Source organism: Colobus angolensis, unplaced genomic scaffold, assembly GCF_000951035.1.
Source record: "Colobus angolensis palliatus isolate OR3802 unplaced genomic scaffold, Cang.pa_1.0 Scaffold333, whole genome shotgun sequence".
Taxonomy (NCBI): domain Eukaryota; kingdom Metazoa; phylum Chordata; class Mammalia; order Primates; family Cercopithecidae; genus Colobus; species Colobus angolensis.
The window spans coordinates 29,660-35,592 of record NW_012116633.1 but is presented as its reverse complement, the minus strand read 5'-3'; the positions used below and the strand labels follow the sequence as shown (position 1 = coordinate 35,592).

General features: G+C 43.2%; 1 pseudogene across 1 annotated transcript in view; it reads right to left on the bottom strand.

Annotated features, from left to right (window-relative positions):
* Window positions 1-820: 820 nt before the first annotated feature.
* The window catches only part of LOC105518945, a 30,853-nt pseudogene continuing 25,740 nt past the window's right edge, over window positions 821-5,933 (bottom strand). Inside the window, exons 3-4 of the transcript XR_001002900.1 lie at window positions 5,426-5,683; window positions 821-1,538 (exon numbers count right to left, since the gene is read on the bottom strand). The product of XR_001002900.1 is annotated as a rab5 GDP/GTP exchange factor-like (transcript). The remainder of the gene's footprint in view (window positions 1,539-5,425; window positions 5,684-5,933) is intronic.

Genomic DNA, 5,933 nt, shown 5'->3' with positions numbered 1-5,933 from the left:
AGGCTAGAGTACAGTGGCACCACCTCAGCTCACTATAACCTCTGCCTCCCAGGTTCAAGCTATTCTCCTACTTCAGCCTGCAGAGTAGCTGGGATTACAGGTGCCCGCCACCTTGCCCAGCTAATTTTTGTATTTTTAGTAGAGATGGGGTTCCACCATGTTGGCCAGGCTAGTCTCGAACTCCTGACCTCATGATCCACCTGCCTCAGCCTCCCAAAGTGGGGCATGAGCCACCTCATCTGGCCGACCCCATCTCTAACATAAAAATTTTTTTAAACTGGTGGGGCCTTTGGGAGGAGATTAGGTCATGAGGGTGGAGCCCTCATGAATGGGATTAGTGCCCTTATAAAAGGGACCTGTGGAAGCTTGTTTGCCCGTTCTGTCATATGAGGACATGTGAGAAGGGACTATCTATGAGAAACGGTTCCCTTACCAGACACCAAATTGGCCAGCACTTTGATCTTGAACTTCTCACCTTCCAGAACTGTCAGAAACTGACCAGGCACAATGGCTCACATCTGTAATACCAGCACCTTGGGAGGATGAGGCAGGAGGATCACCTGAAGTCAGGAGGACCTAGGAGAGTTTGTCTAAACACTTCTCAAGTCATTTCAGTAGGACAAACCAAATAAAATGGTGCTAAAGGCAAACATTCAATATACTTCATTTTAAACTAAAAAATTAACATATAAAATGTCACGCAGAGCAGACACCATTCTTTTTTTTACATATTTACAATTTTACATATTTACTTATCAATATAATTTCTATCTTTATAATTATAAAATTATTTCGAACTGTGGACATACACTTTGTAGCATTAAAAGGCAATTATTTACCAAACCACAGTGAATGCCAGAGGAAACACATAGGAAAATCATGGAGGGAAAAAAGATTGAGACAAAATTTGCACACAAGCCTTAAATGAATCTGTATCAGTAACTCAAATAAATAGTATTTTATTATTAACTAAGCTTCCCCTGCTAGGAAAAACAAAACAAAACAATCCCCATATACTGTACCTTTAAAAATGCTCTGACATTTATAAGCAATTTAGTTACATTCTAGATCCCAATCAGTTGAGTGTAGTAAGGGCTACCTACAATTTAGGCTCAAATAAATACTCTCCATGTAAACTGTGATCATCCTGCATAAGCTTGAGGTTGCAGTGGTGGAGGAATTTTATCATTTTCAATGTTTTCAGAGTCAACAGCTGCTAACGGTTGATTCGGAGGCTTAATTTCCAGCAGGTATTTCTCAACAATGTCTTGAACTTCTCTTGTAATTCCATCTGTCCAATCTATGAGTTCTTCTTCCAGTTTGACTTCATTCATGATCCTTTCTTGTTGTTCATTCAACTGAGACAGGAGATCCAAGTTCTTATACATTTGCTTGACGCCTAAGCAAGCATCAGGAGACCAACTCTCAGCTTCCTGCTTCCTGGGAGAGGTCTGGCCAGACATGTAGTGATCAAAATCCTCCTGACTTAAATTCAAAGACTGGGCGTCTAACTTCTCAATGAAAGCCATGGCACAGCACTACAACAAGAGGACGTTAATACAGTCATATTAGGAAAGCTATGCATACTCAAATCGATTTGTAAAAATCTTTTGATCACAGATAATTTAAAATAGAAGCAAAAGTAAACAAAACAAACTCATGAACTTCCGTGTAATTCAGCCTCAAAAATTACCTACTCCTATCCCCGGTTATGCTTCCTGTACACTCCCAGGAGCTCTGGGGCCAATGTCTGGGTGCAGCCTCCCCAGGTGCACCATGAAGCCATTCTGTCTGAGTTTTCCCAGACCTGCTATCCCCACCCAGGATACAGTCCCCAAGTGGGTGTGGTTCCTCAAGACACTGGTGTGGCACACGGACCTCTGATCCTCGAATAAATATTTTAACATCAAATGGTTAAAAGAACAGCTCTGAAGCGACAGAACGTGAGTTGACTGTCACCTCTTTCACTTAACAACAGTGAGTGACCCTGGGAAAGTTACTTAAGCTCTCTGAGGTTTCTGTACCTGTAAATGAGGGAAAATACCATCCAGATTTATTGTGAGAATTAACAACATAACACGTGTCACGGGCTTCCAAGAGGCCTGCAGTGAGCAATGAATACACGGTAGCAATTACTAGTACAGAAATGCCACTGCAAATGCCCAATTCAACAGACATCTGAGCCGGGTGTGTTGGCTCATGCTTATAATCCCAGCACTTTGGGAGGCCTGAGACCTGGAGTTCGAGACCAGCGTGGGAAACAGCTGGGGTGGAAACCTCATTTCTAGAAAAAAGGAATAGAGAAAAAGAAAAACGTGATTCATCCGAGGAGAACGGAAGCACACGCCCATCTGGCTCAATGTGTGTGTGGAGCTGCTGTGGCCTCTGTGACTGGAGAGAGGAGGTGATTCTAACTCCTCACTTAGGTGAATGGAGACATGGCATGGCCACTAACAGAAATAAAGAATACTGGAAAAGAAACAAACATCTGAAGGGGACGTAGCTCTGAACAAATTATATTTGAGGTGCGATACAAGTGTGAGGTCAAGACAGGTGACACAGAGCTGTGGGTCATCACTGCACAGGTGAGTGACAGCTCTTTGACAGAGGAGATGGTGCAGGAAGAGATGCAGAGACGATGGAGTCCCAGGGAATGACACAATTCAAGGTGGAAGTAGAAGACACAGACTTTACAAAGAGACAAGGAAGTAGTGGGATTGTGGAAGCCAAGGAACAACACAAGTGGCAGAACAAAGGACTCATGGAGAGTGCTATGAGAAGCAAAGGAAGATCTGTTGGTGATAATAAAGTTGAAATGTAAAATATTCTATTAATATCTGCACTAACACTGAACTGTCTTAGTTTCAAATAATTGATAATGTAATGCCACCAATGCTTCATGATGACAAACTGACATTCAAAGGAGAAATACAAACTGTTTGTAGAAGATGGTCAATTACTTGAATACATGGCTTTTCATTTTCAGAACCTGATAGAGGACCAACCCAGAATGTCTGTATTTAAGGATTTAACCCACAGAGTTTCAGATAAAATGCTGTTGCTAAAATACTAAATACAAGATTATGTTTGCTATGATAAGAGCAATGGTAGAAGGTATTCAACAAAGCACACCAAACAAAAGGGATTTTACCTTTTTTTTTTTTTGAACATGTGATAAGATTATCTGAGCCAACAGCTTCCTAATTATGATTTCCTTAGGTTACTAAATCGAGTGCCCGCGGGGTTTGTCAGCTGGAAACTTTCTACTTTTGCCAAAGCAGTTTCATTGGAGCAGTGGGTGTAGGGGACGAGATACACTCTGAGTCAGGCAAGAAGAGGATGAAGAGGGAAGGCACAAATGTACTTAAGTCTGCAGGCCAAGGGCCCTAGAAGCTGCTGAGTGTGTGTGAGCCAGCTACCTCTACTGTTAGTGACTGTGGCTACGCTCGAATGCATCCTGGTCCTCCTTCACTTCTCTCACTACCTGCCATGTCTCCACCTTCACACTTCTCAGGGACTTCCAAGTTGTCTGACCCGCTCTGGATAAAGAGCTGAATTCAAAAGGCTCTTCCCTCGCAAGCAAGTGTATGTTTCACTTATATTAAGAAACATAAGGCCAGGAGTGGTGGCTCATCCCTGTAATCCCAGCACGGTGGGAGACGGAGGTGGGTGGACTGCTTGAATTGAGGAATTCAAGACCAGCCTGGCTAACAAGGTGAAACCCTGTCTCTACTAAAACTACAGACATTAACCAGGCATGGTGGCACACGCCTGTAATCCCAGCTACCTGGGAGGCTGAAGCATGAGAATCGCTTGAACCCGGGAGGCGGAGGTTACAGTGAGCTGAGATCACGCCTTTGTATTCCAGCCTGGGCGACAGAGAGAATCCATCTCAAGCATGAGAATCGCTTGAACCCGGGAGGCGGAGGTTACAGTGAGCTGAGATCACGCCTTTGTATTCCAGCCTGGGTGACAGAGAGAATCCATCTCAAAAAAAAAAAAAAAAAAAAAGATATATGAGTACTTCTAATCTCATTCTACATGGGCCACTTAAACTTTTTTAGTACTACGGATTAAAACACCATGTGCCTGGGAGGATGGAAAACTGTGTGAATAAAGGTGAAAGCATCTGATCAAGAGCATTCCCAAGCCCCTTTACCTGCAAATCACACTCCCGAGATGCTGGTGACTAGAGTAACACGTAGCTGAACACAATGGTGGAGGGTGATGAGTGATGGGGCAGGTCCGGGCTTGGAGGAACCTGAGGCTTCTACAATTTTTGGAATCTACTTACAGGAAAAGGGAAAAAAAGTGACAAACACAAAAGTAGGTATAAATGTGAATACATACTTAGAATCTAGAAATAAATCATGACATATTTCTAGAGATTCATGTACCTGTTTTGAGATCTTTTTTGGCAATTTATCAGAAATGATCCCTATGTATCCTGGCTTCCCCTCCCCACCTCTTAGTTACCAGGCTCTCAACACAAAAAACCAAGTCCATAAGCTGCCCCAAGGATCCAAATTCATTAGCTTCACAGTATATTCAGTTGAAAGCAAATAAGCAGAGTTTAGTAGGAAGAAAAAGAAAGAACTCAGGTCAGGGGCAGTGGCTCATGCCTGCAATTCCAGCTCTTATGGAGGTTGAGGTGGGAGCACTGCTTGAGCCCAGGAGTATGAGACCAGCCTGGGCAACACAGTGAGACCCCATCTCTAAAAAAAAAAATTATCCCAGTGTGATGGTGCATGCCTGTGGTACCAGCTACAGCAGGCTGAGGTGAGAGGATTGCTTGAGCCTGGGAGGTCAAGGCTGCAGTGAGCTACAATTGTACCACAGCACTCCAGCCTGGGTGACAGTGTGAGACTCTGCAGAAAAAAAAATACATAAATAAAAGAAAAAAAAGGGTGGGAAGTATTCAACCTTATTAACTGATACATAATTATATACTATCTTGCCTGTAATCAATAACCACTGTAACAACATAATACTTGAATATCATTTCACATCCTCTGAACTGACCTTTAAAGAAAATCTCAGTATTCAATTCTTAGAACTTCAGAAATAAAACAAAAAAATCAATCTTAGATCCTCTATAAAAATGAATTAAAGTGCAAGATTTGCCTTATTCATGGTTGAACAAGCCCAGCCAAGTGAAGGACTCTTCTACCCAGGACCGTGGGGAGTGATGCCCAACGCATGTCATCTGTTTCCATAGGACAAACACAAGCTCTGCTCAAGTGCTGGGAGGCAGAGTGTCTGTATGGCCTGGTCCTGTGCTCCCTGATGCAAAGTGAGCTTCCTCAGCCATGCTGCCTTCTCAAACAGGAGCATTCACCTGTCATGGGCCTGAGTCACCTGTCACATCCCCAAAACCACCACCTTCCTAGTCCTTCTCTACAACACCAAGAACTCACTTACTCACCAGATTGGTGAAATAGTAGCCATCCTCTCCAGTCATCAGTCGGCTTGGATTGCAGAAGCGTGTGATGTACTGGATATTAGACTGAAGGCGTGGGGGGGTTGCCCTTCAAAACGATGTAGATGAGGGTGGGGAGGAAGTCATCCGCTGACACCGGCTCGTTCTTGGTGATCTTGATGGCATTGAAGATGTGCTTGCTGCACTTGGTGATGCAGGCCAACTTGTCTCGAGGCACATGCTTGGAATCCATTTCAATGATATCTACAAAGCAGAAAAGACAGTATTTCCCATGAGAAAAGAATCACAAAAAAGAAGCAACAGGAAAATCATGTTTTATCTCTAAAGTTATGAAGGAATCCTCACTAACCCCCTTTCCAGCAGTTAACTTGGTGTATACATGACTTACTAAATATGATCTCATACTCACAGAAAACAGAACCAAGAGCCAGGTACTACACAGTGCGCCCTACAAGCACATTTCTCTAATCCTCAGATTATGCAATGGATACTC